This window comes from Dromaius novaehollandiae, chromosome 1 (assembly GCF_036370855.1).
Source record: "Dromaius novaehollandiae isolate bDroNov1 chromosome 1, bDroNov1.hap1, whole genome shotgun sequence".
Lineage (NCBI taxonomy): Eukaryota > Metazoa > Chordata > Aves > Casuariiformes > Dromaiidae > Dromaius > Dromaius novaehollandiae.
Genome location: NC_088098.1, coordinates 137,817,211 through 137,836,879, shown reverse-complemented (window position 1 = coordinate 137,836,879; position 19,669 = coordinate 137,817,211). Strand labels below are relative to the sequence as shown.

Below are 19,669 nucleotides of genomic sequence, written 5' to 3'. Positions count from 1 at the left end.
CACTGCTCCAAGGGTGCTGCTGCCACTAGCAGGAATCCCACACGCAAACCAAAATACAGCATGATGGCAGGCCTGGCACCTCAAGCTTGCAGTGCTGCTGGCTTAGAGGCCAATATTTGCTATTGCAATACAGGAAACTCCCTGAGACAACAGCCCCCTTTTTTCCTGTTCCCAAGAGCTTCAAAATCTTCTGAACCAGTTCCTTACGGTTTGCTTGTTGAAACACACTTGTTGATTCTCAGGAGAGAGAAACAACATCACTAGAGCGAGGACTGCTCAATAGGAAAAAATTACACCCAGAGAAAGTAGAGATGGAAGACAGGATAAAACCCTGTCACTGCTCTTCTTCCTGAAGAGTTTTGTCCTGTCACATTTTAAAGAGTATAAAAAAGAAATGCCTGTTGTGGGAAAGGGGATGTAAGACAGCTACACGTCTTCATCCTGATTGCTTACCTAACATGGGCTGACAGATTTTTCAAAACAATAATGTTAACACCTTGTTAATAAAGCTCATACCTCCTAAATATCCATGAAGTGTCTAATTTATACATGTATAGATAGGGAGCTTAAAATCATTTTGTTTGCTGCCCTGAAATGAGTTGTCTGGGCTATATGATTATCTATAAAGTAGCAGTGCTATCTCCACTAAAAAGAGTCCAGAAGATAGTTTGAAGGCATTCTATGGCTTAGAGAAGGAACAGTAACCATGGGTTGCCAGGCCATACAGAGTACTGGGCAACAGTTTAAACCAAACATTTGGGAGGGGAAACTACAGATGCAGTAACATCAAACTATGTTGTAGCTACATTTTTAAAGAGTATTGAAAAGTATCGAATTCTCTCCAAATTAAACTGGAGCCTTTTGTTTTTGACAGATTGTTTTGCTCAGCATGATTTTTTTTCCACAATTTGTCCAAAAGATGTTCACAGAAGTTATTTCAATTCATCCAAAATGTTTTTTATTTATTTTTAGCAGCTGTCAGTAAACCAAAAGAATTCTTTTTTTTTTTTTTTTGCACAGTTTGAGAAATAAGCATCCTGTAAGACGCCAAGTGAGAGTTATGGATATTCAGCATCTCATAGCCCAAAAAACCCTGCAAGTGTCACGTTTTGAGTGCTTCCTTTTGGAAACTTGATAATTTCTCCTCGTAGTCACTGCTGGGAACATGATAAAAGGCAAAAGAATGTCTACAAATAAAAAATTACCAAGTCAGCATGAGTCCTTTTAAGGTTTTGAGTTGGCCTCCACTTTAGAGTCGAGAAGCCAGAGGGGCTGGGCAGAGCCTTTCGTCAGAAGTGGGAACAGGGGAGGAGGGTGTGAGGTATGTGCAAAAACTCTGGGGACAGCAGGGGTGTCAGAGCAGGAGAAGACATAACCTCTCCGGGCGGTGCAGAAACTCAGACTGCTACAAAACTCATGTTAGTCATTAAATTCACAACAGGCTTTTATCCTGAATTGGTCTTAGCAGCTATGGGTTTGTTTAGTTTTGTCTTGCATTCTCTTTCTCCTCTCCTAAGGGTACAAGTGGATAAACTCCTGAGGAGGAGTTTTCTCTGACTGAATAAAAGGCCCAAAATACTAATTACCTCAATGTTCTATGTTAACTAACCTGGACATTAACATTGTTAAAATTCTGGCACAAAAATCACCCAGGACAATTGGTCTCCCATGTGATCAAATACTCCTTACCCAGAGAGCAATCACTTCTTAATAAAGGGCATATTCCTCACCATAACCACCTCTTGATATGTCTCTCACCAATTTTGACCAGAAAAGGTATTGCTGCTATGGAGCACAAAACCAAGAGAACTTGTGCAGCACCATTGCTCAGCACAGGGCCAGTGCATTCAGGTGTCCTGCAGGTAAAAGCAAGCTGTGGTGGGCACTGCGTGGGTGTCAGGCAGGAGAGGGGGTAGCTCCACCCCAGCCTCTCTGGAGAGCAGCCACGGTAAGCGGGAGGCTAGCCTCAGGCCAACATTTTCTCTCAAACCTGATGAGGGAGAGACTATTTTAAATCAGCCAGCAAAATGAAGGCACTGTGGAGCTGGGGAGAAATGTATGCCCTGCATGCTTTAAATGAGTGCCAATATTTCTTTCCCATTATGTCCTCCTGAAGCCCAGGACAGAATTGTTTCTGAGTCAGACACATGCATCCAGCAATTCATGATACTGTGTGGGCTCTGCACTTTCATGGGTACATGCACATACACACACACCTTTCATTTTCTACATTAGTACTGCATAAAACTCACAATGCAGGGTGCTGCTGAAAAGTCATAGTGTATCCTCCAGTGTGCCTAGCATATTCAGCCACCTTTAAACACATCTACTCCTGTTACCTTAGTAACAGCTTGAAGGAAATCCCTAAGTAATTAATTTAGATGCTTAGCTCTTCAAGGTTTGCTACAAGAGAAGCTGTTGTCTAGCTTCTTTCTGATTGCTTATAAAAATTCTATATTTAGAAAAGAAATGGCATGCAGGCTGATTTAGGGAGCCTCCTCTGTTACATGGGGGAAGGAGGGTGAGTGCCCATGTGTACCTTGTTAAGCCATTTATTTGGCATGTGCATACACATTTTGTAACTGATATTGCAAGTAATAACTGAAGCATGAACCTCAAAGGATTTAGTGATGCAGTTGGCAGACTGGATTTCTTCAAATATTTCAATACCCTTTCAAAACCATCCTGGTTTCTCCCTCCAGTGCCACATTCAGAAATCACTTCCATGTTCACCATTTCATAACTGAGTCAGGCCACAAGGAACCACTGTGATAATTTAGTCTGAGCTGCCACACAACACAGCCTATAGAAATTCACTGATTTTTTCTACTGCAGAAGGCATTATTCTTCCCTTTTTCACTGAAGAGTACAATTGAGACTACCAGATTGTGGAGACAGTAGGGCCTGCCTTACAGAAAGAGATTACTGTTGACCTTTTCCTATAAACACACAATCCATTGAAAACTTTATGGGATAGGGACTGTCATTTTTCTCTTTTGGAATAGCATCTAATACAATAATGTCAACCTTTTTCACAGTGTGGATCTCTAAGGATTTTCCATGGAGGTCTGGTTCTGTGCAGAGTGACTACAAGCCAACTTGCTTTCTGTGGTACCTCCCAGAGTCCCCTTAGAAGCAGTCCATGACTTTAACAACAAAACTTGAAAACCCTCAGCTAGTCCAATGGGCTGTGGCTAGGCCAGGTTGCTAACTTTTCAATACAGGGCTTTTCTTTCAGAAGGTAGAGAGACAACAACAACAACAGCAACAACAAAACCCAAAATCTTCATGGGATCTTGCATCTTAGGTTATTTTTTCCTTAGCAAGTCTTCTCAGACTCTTCTGGGAATACTGGCAAGAGACAGACCTCTTTGAAGAGAACCAGCACCCAGAGCTTAGGGCACTAACCAGGAAGAGCAGGTCAAGGCCTTGCTCATTCTGACTGAACTCAGCACCTTGAACTTCACTCTATATCCTCTTTAAGTGTGCTAACCACAGTGATAACCGCTTTTCTAAAAAGGGTCTCTCCATTGTGTCATGACAGCCTTTTCTTGCCTTTGTATGGGATAGGAAAATATTTGAAGTCTCAAGTGTTCAGAGGAGGAGATAACAACAACAGCTGCCAGGTGTCCCTTTCTGTGGCTTGCCCCATGCTAGAAGGATACTGATTAACCTTATTTTGCTTACTGTGTGTGCTGAGCCTAGACACTACCAGCCACCACATGCTCTACTCTTTAAGACTCAAAGATTTGTACCTCTTTTGTCTGAAGACACCATTTTAATTTTGGATTAGTCAGTTCTGGAGTAGTGATGTGCCTTATGCCTGTTAGAGATTATTTCTAACATCAAGGAAACTTAAGGAAACAAGTTCGTCCTAACAAAGAAAAGCACTTCTAAAAAATGGGAAGCAAAAGCTACAAAAGAGGAAAAATATACATCAGTAAAAGGGAATTATCAGTTACTTAATGCCTACTTAATACTACTTGTTACTAAAACATTATAGTAGGTTTCTCTTAACTGCTCCAGGATCTCAGCTGACCTGGCAGACTGGCAGTCTACCATTTCTCTTCTTGTCTGCTTAGCATTTTGAGCTCCCAATAGTTAACAAAAATACAACTCCTTATACTAAATACAGCTGTGGTGACTCTCAGGTTTTTTTTTATCTTTTTCTCGGGGATTCTTTTCTGAAATACCCTTGGCGAAAGCAGAACATGGAACATTTTTAACTCCCTAGGACTTTCTCTGCATTTATACTGCTATGCTATGCCTTAACTTGCATATTTCTTCTAGGCTAACCAGTCTTCTTGCTCGTTTTGGCGTTTCCAAGATGCCTATAATGCTTTGTAACTGTATAAAAAACTTTCACTTTATAAGCAGCTTATTAATCTCTCAGTATGGGATTCACCCTACTTAATTTCAGCTGTTTAAAAGCTAGGCAGCTAGTTTCAGTCATCCCAGCTCCCTCCAGAGTGAGAGAGAGATCTAGATGAAGAGGGACGATGCACCCCTTGACCCTTCATAGCTGCTTGTTTCTATTCTTTGACTACAGAGATAGCCTTAGCGACTATGGCCTACAGGACACCTACATTTCAGATGACTCGAGTTAGCTGAGATGACCTTTGCCAGTGAACCCCCAGTGCCTCTAGGGGCTTTCCCTGAGACCACACATTGCACATGAATAATTCAGACAACAGACTTGACTTTTAATTATCCCACACCTATTCTTCAAACAATCATTTACTCAACTCTGTTCCACAACAGTGGAATAGACATTACAGCAGCACAAGCATACGCTGTTAGTAACAATGACAATAAGTTTGATGCTTATGTTTCATGGTCCAGCCTAAGGATAGTTTTCCCACTTTGGGAGTCATTCTTAGAGTAGACTAATAGTTTTCCTCTATGAATCTAATATGAAGGTCAAAAATCCATTAATTTCCAGAAAAGATGAAGATCTGAGGTAATTCTGCTGTCATTATCTTCAGCTGCAGACATGTATATTCTTAAGGGTGTGGTGTATTCCCACTGGTCCTCATCTATATGGGGATGTATATACACATTAATGGGATTAGTGGTCTGTATGTTGGGCAATATGGAAAACGGTCTGTGATTGGAGAACAATGTCTTCTTTCTGCTAAGGACTGTTCATCTATGCCTGGATTAGATTGAGAGCTGTCTTGAAAATGAGTCTCCTTTGCCTTCTCCTTCCCATGTTTCTTTTGTTTTGGTCTAAATCCCACGGAGAGTGAAAGTGCTCACTTTTGCACCTTGTAAATGAGTACTAATGAGGTCATCAAACTTTGGTGATGATCCCATTTAAGTGGCACACCTTTGGACAAAGCTACAGTTATGCTCTTAGAGGAAGGCAGCTTTTCAGATCTGCCCTCCAGACAGATTGTAACTAGGCAACGGATTGGGGTGTAAAAGGATCACTCGATGAGGCTGATTAAGAATTCACCTGACAAGAGATTATAAGTGAAAGGGTTTCATTAACCATTTTGGAATGAGAGAGAAAGAAGGGAGAAAAAGAAACTAACTGAAAAATAGCAGTGCCAGACACCTCTTGCAGAAGTGAGCTAAACTCAAACAAGAAGTCAGAAATAAAAGGAAGCAGAAATAAGACACTGCATAAGACTTTGCTCTCAATGTGAGAAAAGCTGAGAAAACATAAACAAGGAAATCTGTGTAGGTTTTGTCAAGATACCTGCATTTATTTTGATAACTAAATAAAGAACTATTAGTCTTTGGCAGTTTTTCAGAGTTGGTGCATCTGTCTGCTTTGAGTAGCATGCTGTCCAAGAGGGATAACTTGTAAATCAGCACTTTGAAATCACAAGCTCTTGGAAGAGACACAGTGAAGTGGCAGGTAGACTGGAACTGGTCCTGCACCATATAGCTGCACCATAACATCTGATTTCCATGAAGGCATAATGGGCAGATAGCAGTCAGGCAAGGAGAGGCACAGTGCTGCAGCCCACTCAGTGCAAGGAAGGCAATGAAAAGCCTGCGCAGTGACAGCGAGGGAGCCTCACCAGGGTCTGCACCAGGATATCAGCCAGTTCCCCTGATCCTGTTCACTCTAAATGCTGCATGTAGCCTGCACTACCAATGTACAGATTTGGGCAGCTATAGAGCTAAAAAGTTACCTAATTAGGCACGCTGGATTTTCACTTAAAGCTTATTGGAAACAAATGATCTTTGTTCTTTTTTCCTGTAGGGATCAGAGGATTAGTTCCCATACATAAACAACACCTTTGACAAACAAAAAGTAATCAATATATAACATGACAGGTGTCTCACCAGTGGAATATGAAAACACAGTGAATCCCAGCAGAGGCACATTTTGCAGGAATGGTTACTCGTTGATCTTTACCATCCTGCTCTCAGAAATGTTATGGTATAGACTATGCAGCTTATAATTAACGATCACTAAACCTCTCAGTTAAAATAAGAATTCTTACATGGCTGAAATGGTTTATTTTTCCCATGACTGAGTTTAGAAAAAAAGAGAATCTAACAGTCTCAAAATGGCTGCAGCTTTCTTCCAGCTTCCCTCTAACAGACCTTGTCTGCATGCAGCTCTCCCTGCAATCATTCTACCTTTCATTGATTTTCTTTTCCTCTTCCAAGTGTAAATCAATATGTCTGCAACTGGAACTAAAATTACAGCATCTCAAATGAGGAACATAGGAGAGACTGAGTTCCTAAATCCTAATTCAGAAAAATCCTTGAAAATAATCTTAATTTTAAGCATATGGTAAAATATATTGCTGTATCAGGGCTTAAAAAGAGATCTGTGTGGCTTTCCATCACCGTTAACTGGGTGCAATTCAGAGCTGATGTTCTACGTGGTGGAGCAGAAGCATCCTGACCCCTAAATAGCTACATTCTTCTCCTGTTTGACTAGTCTATTCGCAGCCAGCAATTATTTGCAGCAAAATAAGAGGCTCCCCCCATTTAAGATACATAGTTAAACAACACTCCAGTCTTCTTTTTATTACAGCATCCTGACCCCCAGAGTTGGAAAACCAGCCTGGCTGGAGATCTTGGCACATCTTCAACTGAACATTGACCTGAGACATCATCCCAGGAACACTGTCCACCAGGGTGCTGCACTCACATACACATACTTGCTACCTGTGCACTGGGACATTACGACCTTCACCTGTGAAAAGCTATGCTGTAGTAAGACACCTTAAGGGAGAAAATTCTCTATTTTCGCTCTGGCTCATCTGTTGAAAAACATATTCAGAAAAATACAGAGGTCTGGTTTGCAGATGGCCAAGCATGAAGCATTCAGAAATCATCTCAGGAACCTTAGAGTATCAGAGAGGGCAGAGCCCAGCAAGTGCATTGCACTTGTAAGCACATGCAATTACATCCGGGAATTGTGTGTGCAGTCCCCCCAGTTAATGATGAACCACAAAACAACAAAGCAGAAAGGCCACTGAGGAAGAATTGAAAGGTCACTCCAGAGGAAAAGGAAGAGCTGCTTTTGTGAGTTGAGAGCAAAAAGCAAAGAAGGCCCACAAAGTTGCCTTAATAGTAGCTGAAAAAAATGGAGAAAAGTTGTGAGCAAAAGAAAAAAAGGATGTGAAGAAACAGAATATGCAGGTGGAACTAAAGTTTCCCAATCAGTTATGACTTTTGTACTTGATGTTTTCCATATTCTTTAAAGAAAATGACATCTCTGACTAGAGCATTCATCAAATCTGTAAGCCACATCTACATTTGTTCACTTGCATATTGACTTTTTTTATGACTCTCTTAATTTTATAGTCCAGATGTTTTTATCTCACAGATCCATACTCAGGAGTCATCTCTGAGCTGTGTGTGTGCCCTGGAGGCAGCTGATACCTGTTCTCTACCCCATCATCCCCCCATACACTCACCTGCCCCTCCATGCACTCTGCTCTGCTCTTACATTAAGAGATAAAAGAAACAGCTCCCTGATTCCCAGTATTATTTTCCCCTCAGATGGCTTCAGCAGCAAGGCTAAGCACCAGCCCCCAGTATTGCTGCTATGCTGATGAGAAAAGGGCTCTAAGCATGGTGCATGACACCCTAAACATCTCCTGATACTTCCTAGCCACCTCCTAGTTCACATTCAGCCAATTAGGGAGCAATTCAGGTTCTTGAACATTAGCAGCTAGTGACATTTTAGATGTTCTTTTTGATCTGAGACATTCAAATGAGAAATACAATAAGGAATCCACAGAAGATCCAGGCCTTTTTGGAGCCAGAGAAGATACCCTATGGTACCTAAGATAGCACTAGGTGCCCACATTAGGCCCTTCTTTGCTGCCCTTCTTTGCTGTCTTGAAACTTTGCCATTGCCTCTGTCTTGGAAGCAGGATGACGTTTGTTGCAACTTTAGCTGATAGGATGTCGTATGTCTTATTTCTAACTAGAATCAACTTAGGCAGCAAAAGCCTATTTTAGCAAAAATGCCACAGAATTTCCATTCTGCATTCATCAAAAATGCTGATTAAAGAAAAAACAGAAGCTTGAGAAGAAACCACTGGGGAAAATCAAATTTTTGCATTAGCCTGTATGTTGTTTAGCCTGATATTAACTGTGATGTATTTAATACTGCCCACATTCTCAGTCTGCAGAGTGCCACTGATTTTCTTCTTGATGAGATACAATTACATCTAAATTGTTGGGTGGAAAGATGCGGGTTTGTGCAGCTGGTCTTGAGAGCACCTGCAGGCACATGAGAGGCAGTTCGATATCATGGAATAAGATAGATGCATCTTCTAAGTGATCAGAAGTAAAATAGTTCATCATGTTTCTACTTAAATTGTTAGCTCCATACTGAGGAGGTAATAAGCCCATTGAGATGCATGACATTGTTTACTTCCCAAAGCTGTGGCTTCATGATTTCTGCAAATTCAGTAAAACACCACTGTATTGGTTTTGCTCAGTTCACATGTAATCTGCAGTGAGCAAGCTGCAGCACAATGCTATAGAGAATGGAGAATCACTAGAAAATCTGTAGAAACTCAGCAAACAGAGGCTTTTCCTCAGACAGTGTACTCAGCATCAATCTTTGTTTGCCTGGTTGTCTCAGCTGCTTTGCAACGCTCACTATTTCTGTAACAGAAACTATGATAAGAAGAAACATACCTGGAATCAATCTGGGGCTCTCATATACCAAGTTTAGCTTTTGCTTATGATTGTATCTCAAATAAAAGTAATTAATGAAGCTCATCCCTGTGAAACAAGAAATTAATAGACTTGTCCCATTATCTGTTCTGGCTAAATGTGTTACAACCTGTAGCAGCTCCTTAATGCTTTACATGTTTCTTCACAATTTCTGAATCATGGGAAAGCTAGTTCACGCCTGGCCCCCAGACCTGCTTTCCCCTCCATTCTCCCATTTGGTGCAATAAGCTCACAGAGGAAGATCTTACACATGCTGAGAGTTTAGGACCCGAGGGGGGCAAGGGCCCTACTGCTGACATCTGCATGGAGGCACCATCTGACCCAGGCTCAGCCCTCAAGCCCCTCAGGCTTGCTCTCCACTGTCACGTGTAAAACCTCTCCTTGAACTGCAATAGGTACAGATCATTACTGCATCAGGCTATAGCAAAAGCTTCCCAAGGACAAAGGCCTTTCAGCTGCCTATCACTGTAATCAACTGAGGTTCTCGAAAAAGCCTTTTTTACCATTTTCTGAAGCTCAAACAGTTTTTTCCATGGTCAGGCAGGTTTCCTGGCCCTGAGCACTCACAAGGGCATTTTCTCGTTGCCCACAGGCAACCTGAAGGATGAAATCTCATTGAACAGCAGCAATATGCATATTAACTCCATCTTGAATCACTAAAATGATCTGCTGTGTGTAGCCCCTGTGATAGCGCAACAGCATCTCTTAACCAACACTCCCCACCAAATAAAAATATAACCATAGCTAAATCCTAGATATGCCTGTTATTTCTGTGGCCCTCTGAATGTATTTGTCATGATCCTTTGTTGTTGTTACTGTTGTTAATGTATTTCCTCCCCCTGAAGATGACTGCAAGACATAAATTTACTGTACCAGTGCACTTCTATTACAAGGGCAAACTTCCCTTTTATTCCTCTGTGTCTACACTTCCCACTTATGGCCATCGATGTGATTGATCCTCTTTTGCGAGAGCCCTAGTATGTGCTCTTCCCACTACAGCTTTTCTTGATTTTTTCTACAAAGTACTTCTGACATGTTTAGGAAGATAACTTTCTCGTGTCTATCACCTCCCCAGCTTTTACTCTCCCCACAAAGTAAATACGCTTCGCACTCCCCCAGAAGGGCGCAATAGCTGTGAAGAAACTAGTTCTTTTTCTTTAGATTTGGCAGTCAGCTGCTACAAGTACGTGAATATGTTTTTCCCCCAGGGAGAAAACAACTACAAAGTGGCTAAAGCTGCTTTGCTAGCTGGTTGCAGTGGGATCATAGTTTATCCACATCTAAACTTCTAATTGGACAGCTTTTTCTCACTGAGGTTACCAAAAAAAAAAAAAAAAAAAAAAAAAAAAAAAAAAAAAGGTTGCAGAAAGAAGAGGAAGTGTTGATGGTTCGAGGGGAAGACTTTTTTTTAGTCTATTCTTGTGTGTTTACCTGCCTGTGGTGACAGGCAGGGGGAGTGTATACCACAGTGATGGAGAGCGGTGCACATGGCATCACAGCCATGCTCCTGATATATAAACGCAAGTGGTGGCTGGGCAGGGCAGGGGTTGTAGACGGAGATACAGCTGCTTTCTCCCCCCACATACTTCAGCCCTTGCAAGTGGAAGTGCAGGCATGTAACCATGACCTGTGTCAACACCATGCTGCAAGGCATTAATACTTGCAGAAGCAAGGAATCTCCAGGGATTGCTGTGTCTTTGCTGGTGCCCCTTGACACCCATAAAATGTGGAGGAAGTGCAGGTTCCTGCCAGGGCATTGAGGAGTTCAGAGATGCTGAAAGATCGCACCCTCTGCTCTTCCTGTCCTGCTGGCGCAAGCAGAATTTAACAAGGCTGGTGGAAGGACATGCCCACTACCACCTTGTTTCAGAGCCGACTGCTGGCTGGCCACATATTTGGCATCACCTGAGCTTACGTCCAAGCAGCTGCTGCCTCTGCCCATGGCCCAGGTTACCAGGCACGCCTACAAGACGCACCTCAGACAAGTTATAACATGTCTGCTTGCCACCAACTGCAGAGCTTGCTCATGTGTTTGATCCAGTTCCCAATAAGAGGTCAGCTGGCATCAGAGGGATGCTCTCCTTCTGCGGCAGTCCTGTCCCCATCTGTGTCTACTCAAAGCCACACGCAGAGCTGCCTTTCGTTCTGCCCGCACAACGCACAGCAATGCGCAGAGGCTGGTTGCCACAGCCAATATACAAGGCAGCTCCATCAGTGCTCGGTGAGCACTACCACCACCATCCCAGAGCGTGTGGGGGCACAGCCACTCCTCTCTGAAAGACCACAACTAACAGCGTTAGCTGTTAATGACAGAGGTTTGCACTTAAAACAGGAAAGAGGGAACTGCGGGTTGTTTGTCACTATTGCATCAGGGGCTGCTGTTGGGTTTGTCTTGAAATCTCACAGATGTGGTTCATGGGCTGTGCCCGGGGTCTAAGCCCAGGGAACAGTCCCACATGGCACCCCGTGGGCTCAGATGGGGAATGTGACCTTCATGAACCAACCAATTTTCCCTGTTCAAAAGGGATCCCACAGGCCTGCTGTAGCACTTTTAATTAACTTTTTGAGTTCAGAGATTCTCAGCTGACTTTGAAGGAATTAAGCCAGTTTACAGAAGTAATAGATCTGGCCCTAAGAACATAAACAGTTATCTCAGAAATGTCAGTCTTCAGTAATTCCTTTGGACATGTCCTCACAGTGAGCCAGACAACACCAGAAACTATCCCAGTCTTTTGCATGTCAGTGTGGGTGATGAATTAATTATCAGGAATTGTACAAGCTTTTGTTAAGCATAAAAAATTATTTACAGCAAGCTCTTTTAAGTTTGAGCCAAAGTGGGAACAGTCTGACTCACCTACACTGCTTCTTATTAAATCAATCCAAGTAACTAACATGGTCATCACCTTTGTAGATGTCTTACGTGGAGGAGGCATACTTTTTAAACTTGGCAACAGCATGTATTAGCTGTGAATATGATCCTTCCAGGAGTGTTTGTGTACTGAATTTATTAAGGTTATTTTAAACTTGGTTAACATCTTCAATATCATCCTCTGTATATTATGCCTGCCTTTATCCAATAACACTGTTGGACTTCTCAATCTGGTCTTCAGCTCACCATAACTCTGTACAAACAAATCAATCAATGTAAGTGGAGCTATGATAAAACAGTATTCATATGATGACTGTACCCACAGTTTAAGGTGTCAGCTCCTTTACTTTAACTGTGCTGTTTTCAAAGGCCTTAGCCAAATGAAAACCGTTACTTCCAAAGAACAAGAGAGAGGATTCTGCAACATTGCTAGATGCTTTTAAAATTCATATTTCAGAAAAACAATAAAGCACAGTTTATCAAGGTGTAATTTTGAACAGTCCCTGACTCCTACAGATTCTGTGTATTGAGAACAGCCCACTGCAGTTTCATGCCAGACAATGACAAGCAGTGAATCTCACTACAGTGCAGGTCTCTGTATTTCCTGCTTTAACTATGTTCATTCTTATGCATCTGATCTGTCCTGCAAATTAATCCATATGACTCATCACAGGATTGATTCCCAACAGAAAGATACTGTGGTTTATTGTAGATTATAATTTTGCTGAGTTAGACGAGAGATGTAGAAGACCCTTTCATGGTCCCATATTTCAAAGGGAATCTCTAAAAAGGAAAAGCAGGAATTTTACAGACACAGTGAGCAACTACAAAGCCAATTTTTTTAAAAAATTATCTAGAAGCATAGGTATTAGTAGCCAGAAATATATTTAACCTCTCCATCCTTTTCCCCAATTCTTTCCCTTATTAAGTTCATACAAATGAAACACATATACATAATGTTGCAAGTGTCTCATTGAATTCCAAACAGTATCTATTTCCTTTTAAGGCAAAATGAAATATATGCTAAAGATGCAGCACTAATTTCATCTGTTGGAAAATCGCTTCTTTTCCCCAGGCATACTAATAGCCACTCAAGCATTTTAGTTGATAAATTTCGTTTCTTCTGCTACAGTATAACCTGCTTGCTCAAGTCTAACCTTCCTTCTCAGTACAAAAAGCATTATACAAAATACAGAAACATAACAGTTCTCTCCCTCCCGACTAGTTTTCCTGTTAAGTATTTAAAAATAGTTTCCTTTAATGATCACCTCAGTCTCCCACCACTGTTGTTCACCAGAAGAGTGCAAGATAATCACTTCTTCAGAGTTGTTTCTGGCTATATAGAGTTCGCAGACCAAGTGTGACATGCAGGCAGATAAGCCAAGACACATATGAATTCATTTCTTATTACCCTGTCCTGCAGTATAACATGACAAGAAAGACGTAAGGCATCACGATCACTGTATAGTCATGAGAAAGGAAGACATCCCCAGTCCAAGCAGAATTCAGCTGCAGGTCCTTTGCATTATAGAAAATGGAAATGCAGTCACTACCGTGTTTCTCATTAAAGCCATGACCTTAAAAACAGCTATTTAACAGAATTTGTTCTGGAAAGAAAAGAGATCAGTAACTGAGAAGCATCATGCGTTCCATTCAGTTTGAGAACATATGAACCTGAAGTTATTTAAAAAAACAAAGAAGAAAAACAAAAAAATTTCCAGCATTATTTACAGGAATCAAGAAAGAGATCTTCCAAGAGAAATGACATCTGTTTTGAACTAAGGAAAGGCATGTGCCATGCATGAATGCAGCTTGTCAGTGTCATCTGACAGAAATGCTCTGGTTCAGTTATATGAAATTTAACAGTCCTTGAACACAACACACACACACCGGTGCATGCACACCCAGAGGAGACAATTGGAGTGCTCTTAATGGAGGAAAGAACATTTATATATTCTTTCTCTATATTTCATGAACTACTCAGACTTCAAAGAAAAAGAAAGGGGCTTGATAAGAGAAAAGAAAACAGAAGAAAATAGGAAGAAATTACCAATATAGCATAGTTAATAGCAGGCTCCAAGGAAATAAGTATCATCCAGTAAGATCACTATATGCTGTGTTGGATGGTGCAAATTACATCTAAAATTCTGGGCTGTCTCAGTTTTCTCAATACAAGCCAGACCTCTCCTCTTCCTATTTTAAAGATACCACTGGGCCATTTAGAAGAATGTGAGCATTGTACATATTCCTCTGCTACAGCCACTCTTCTGATACCTATAACAAAGTTTAGATGTTCGCGTCATCTGCTCTTTTAGCAATAGGTATTTGTGGGCATAAATGTAGCATGTCTGAGAGCAAGAGATTTCATATCATGCCCAGATGTGCAATTTCTTCTTTGAATGCTGGAAGCCACAAACAGACAGCTACTGCTAGGAAAGCCACAAGTGCAAAAGGAAGAGAAAAGACAGAATGCAGGTAATGAAAGTAAATCCCTTGTTACTTTGCAATGACAATAAAAAAATCAAAGCAAATATGTTGGGAAACTTGAGTTATCGTGGTGAACCAGGTAGAGCCCTCATAGCCACTGTGTCTGGGATGGACAATATCCCCCCAGAAACTTGAAGATGAACCCTGATACAGTGGCTAAAGAAGATCTTTGTCCCCAGCCTTCTGGCGACCCATAATTGTCTACTCATCTACTCCTTCCATGGCAGGGTTAGCAGAGATCCACATGGGCTGCTGTCTGCAGGTTAAACCCAGTTGTTTTAGTCTGCAGCAAGCTTCATCAGTGATTTGTGCTCAGATGCTGGGACCCTTCGTAGGAGTCTTCTTTTTGCTGACTGAGATGATGACAATTTCTAGCACAGCAGGTGGCTGGGACTGACTGTCTCTTAAACAGTCAATGTAAGATTTCCCAGAGGTTAGGGTCCAATCCTACCATATTCTGCTCAACTCTGGCCCATCTCTACTGCCCGATTTGAAGGGAAGAATCTCTTAGCCCCACTGTATACAGCACCTTGCAAGAGCCAAGACTGTGCTGAATGCCATTACCCTGTAGGAATTTGTACTAGGTCCAACTTCCTTGTTACCTGTACTTCACTGATCTTGTGCATTTTAACAGGAGCTCAGACCCAGTGTGGGCCATTCCTGAATAAACACAGAATAGTTGTTTCATAACAAATCCATCCTGAAAAGCTGTACTGCAGCTGTGGCATGTTGAGCTGAGGTCTCAGAAACATCAAATCTGGTCCAAAGCCTGTGAAATAATAATAATAACAATACTGAAAAGAGTCTTATAGGCTTTCACTGGCTCTAGAATGAATTACATGTTCTTATTTCTGTGACCAAACTATTGAAGAAGGAAAGATAACTGCCCCCCAAGACAAGTTTCACCTTGGTCACTTGAATTTCTAAATCTTTTCAACCAGTTTAGCAGCTCACGCAAAAGATGTAAGGCAAAAGGCTTTCAGACTCTCGTCACAGCTCTGACCCTCCAGCGTCCAATAGAGAAAACCTGCAAGAACCCCAGGCACCCTGTGCAGTTCCCCAGCTCAGTCAGGTGTCCAGCTGATGCTAAATTGATAATTGCAGTCTTCTCACAACCTCTGTGTTTTGAGCTGAAATGGTATTGATTTGCAGTTTCTAAACTAAACATTTCCTCTCATCTCCCCAGTATCTAGTGAAATGGAAACTGGACCGACACGTGTTATTATGTATATTCTACAAAACAAAAAGCAGGCTTCTGAAATTATTATACATTCTTATTTTTAAGTTTTATGCCTTATTTTGCAGCACATTCAAATGTATGCTGCTCCTAGCAATTTGCAAGAATAGGCTGAGCAATTTAAATACACTTGCAATTTGTATTGAGTACGAGAGAAAAAGAGAAGATTATATATTTGTTTGTTTCTTTTGCTTTCAGCTCATTGCTGCTGCAGTGTGACTGACTTCAGCAACTAATGCATGACTTTGTGTGAATAAGTCTATTACTTTATTTTGGCTATTCTCTGTATTTGGGCTATATTTGCAACATATTTGATGGAAAAAGCTGTGTATGCATTGTGTTTTTATACATAATTATGTATATATATCTATATATATTTATGTACACACACATATATTTGTGCACATAACACTCCCCACTAATAAAGTCTTCTAAATCTGTGGAGAGGAAGAAAAACTGTTTCCCTTTTTAGGCTGCAGTAATTAGAGCTATTGCAATTGCAGACGAAATGGAGGAAGCAGGCCTTTTACAGGTCAGATACATCTCTGTGGCTGTCATATGAGCACAAAAATAGCAGTGTGAAAAACAATAGCCTTCTCAGCTATGTACAAGGCTATTTTGTGGCTGGCCAGTGCTCAGTGCTCTCTGCACAACAAATGGGCAACAAATAGCTTCTTTTTCCCACACATTTGGACTTCGTTTAGTATCCTGACTGGCATCTTCTGTCATTTTCCTGTATGTCTGCTGACAGTGGTAATATTGATGATGAGCAGAAACTCTCTTTAAGGATAAGGGAAGAGGTGTGGTTATGCAGTAGCTCACCCGTTCTACTCCTTCCCCCCTTCCAAAGTGCCAGCCCTGAACTCCAAGAAGATATGGTCAGCACAAGACTGTGCCTCACACCCCAGTGACTAATCAGAAAAAGGTATATTCACAAGATATAAAGGATCTGCTACTACAATAAAACACACTGCTATCACAGGTGTTCCTTGGGGTGCAAGCAGAAAGGAGGCAAAAATACACTTCTTTTTACACATAGAGTGTAAAAACCTACCTGGTTGGTATGAACCTGTGGGAGCTGTGAGTGTAGGTGGGCTTCTCATAGCAGGGGAAGTCCCTATGCGAATGCCTGCCCAGGTTCTTAGCACCATTTCCTGCAGGGCTGCCACACAGCTCAGACTGATCCAGGTCCCTGCTGACAGCCCGATGGCTGATCAGACCTGCCAGCAGGCAATAGGCTGTCCCAGCCCCACCTCAGCATAAAAAGAGCAAAAGGAAGCTAAAGGAAAGAGGCTGGCCACCCACCAATGTCTGATTTATGTAAAGACCATTATCACATATGTTCAGGTCAGGTGCATTTCTTTCTCAGTGTCTGGCCACAACTTATCATGCATACAAGCTAAAACACATCAGACTGAACTAATCCCAGAGGCATAACTCTTCCAATGGTTAACCTATATGTGTTTTCTTTTTCTTTTTTTTAGAACGCCCAGCCCCTGTGCAAGTGTAGATGAATTCCTGCTTTTGCCTCCTTTAAATTGTAAACACTGTTAGTTTTGGAGGTAGTCATGAATAACCAGGAGAGGAAAAAAGCCATGTAATACTATGGCAGCATGTAACTGGGAGCGTGACCTCCCAATCAGGTGCTTCTTCTGGAGCAGACTGTGTTACCATCTCTGTCCCCTTCCCTAGGGCTGTTCCTTTGCACCATAAGCAAATCCACATTTGTTTCAGGAAGCAGTTATCTGCCAGCTATGACTCCTGAGGAAGACCTTCTTGTGCAGAATCTGTTCAGGCCTAGTGGATAAAGCAGAGCTGACATGCAGGGTTTTGTGGCTGAGAGTCCCTACCTACAAGTGAGAGACTGAGGTGACTCTCCCTCAGAAGTACAAGGTCTAACAAAAGTGAGGGGTTCTGCTCCAGCTAGGGAAGCCAGACCTAGAACCATTACAACATCATTAAGGTGTTGAGTTATGCATACACATATGCACACACTTCCCCACTCCAATATCTTTTGGAGAAGCAAAGGCTGAGAAAGTTTATAGGCTTGAAAGCATTACAGTAATAATCTATGAATAGAGATAAATTTGATTGTTCATTTCTTCCAAATCTGTTTATCTACCACTAGCATCCAGTAAAGAGAAAAGCTTATAATATTTAAAAGAGGCAGCTGATATTTTATTGTATGGGATGGATAGTTCATTATATGTCATTAATTGCTTCTCTTGCTAATGTATTTTGAGGCAGCATATTGTGTAAGAGGCAATATCCCTGGATCTTTGGGAGATCAGCAAAGACTAAATACCAGTCAACACTCTATAAAAACCCTTCAATTTTAGGTAGTGAGAGTTATGACAAAAGCCAACAAAATCCATGAAAATTAAATATTTAGGATGAAACATTTGAGCTTCACTTTAACATGGTTTTCCACCTTTCTCTACTACAAATGTACAATGTCTGTGCCAGTCTTGTGCCTGGGCTTTAAAAAAGCTGCTGGCAAATCGAGGAAGTTTCAGGAAAGAGCTACAAAAGTGATTCTTGGAATTTTGCCACATACTGAGAGATTAAATTAAACTCAATCTATTTAGTTTATCGAAGAAAAGCTTCATAGATGATTTGAGCAGCTGCAGACTTACAGGGAAGGCAGGGGACTAAGAAGGATGGAGCCCACTTTCCCGAGCCCTGCCTGCCCCCTGCCTTGGAGCTCACGCACACCCAGAAGAGAGCTGGGTCTTCCTGGAAGGTCCCCAGGCCACAGGCAGCTGCTTCATGGTCTCTGGGTCAGGAGAGCAGCTGTGAGACAAGAGAGCAGCAGGGAACATGAACCCAAATCTGCTGTCCTCTCACACAGGACAGTGGTGCCCTCAGATGCAAGGTGGGACGCACTCCCCCATGGACAACAGTCTTGTTGCCCTGTGATCCTCACATCCATAGCAGGGCCATTCATGAGCACCCATATGCAGAGATTTCTGACCTCCCTGTATAGCAGGCACTGTAACAAAATCCAGTAGCTAAAACCTGAAGCTAGAAAATGTCACACCATGGCTAAAGCATATTTTCTGAAAAGGGCAGGAGCTGGCCACTGGGACAGCATAGTTACCTACAGTCACATCAGATTTTCCATCCTTTTGTTTCCATAAATCAGGTTTGGATAACTTTCATTAAAGATACCAGCACAATCAGAAATTATGAGCTGGATAAAAAAGTGATTGAATGAAAATCTATGGCCTGTGTTATGTGGAAAGTCAGCATAGAAGATTGTTCTGACCTATACAGCCTGTGACTCTAAAGCATTCCTTCATTACAGCATAGGAGGCTGCAGCCAGGACAACACATAGCATATGACCAAAAAGAAATAATTTATTCTCTGTGATACAGGATGAATAGATTTTCACACCATTCAGATCCATTTTTTTAACCATCCACCATATGCCAGGAACTGGAGCGGAGTGTGCAGAGCGATTCTACATCTGCTTCCTCCTTCATGCTGTGCATGCTTTTTTTATAGAAGTCCTTCTCTGTAAAGCAGCAGAACACACAGCAGATAGCACTTCCCAGGGTCTGTGTGAACACCCCTACAAAGGAAACACCATGGTGAGAGTCAGTGGGAACACGTGAGAAAAAGCAGCAAGACCATAGCATAGGTGACATATATGTGCCTTGTAGCAAAGCTGGACCAGGAAAAAGCTGAAATAATTGAACATTTTTTAAAAAAATGCAGAGAAATATAATGTTTATCTTGTTAATTTTCCTACAATAATTACTACAATAATCTCCTACAATAATTAATGTCATTGCTAATTCGCCTACAAATAAATTAAGTATCAGTCTTCATGGTGAGTTGGTGCTGGATCCAGATGGCTGATCCACCTTTCTCTCACTGCTCATAAGCAGGTTCTGGGAAGAGG

At 41.7% G+C, this 19,669-nt stretch overlaps 1 long non-coding RNA gene across 1 annotated transcript in view; it reads right to left on the bottom strand.

Moving 5' to 3' along the window:
- Positions 1-19,101: 19,101 nt before the first annotated feature.
- The window catches only part of LOC112993241 (uncharacterized), a 146,731-nt gene continuing 146,163 nt past the window's right edge, over positions 19,102-19,669 (bottom strand). The window contains exon 6 of the long non-coding RNA XR_010385669.1: positions 19,102-19,336. This is a non-coding gene — a long non-coding RNA (uncharacterized LOC112993241). The remainder of the gene's footprint in view (positions 19,337-19,669) is intronic.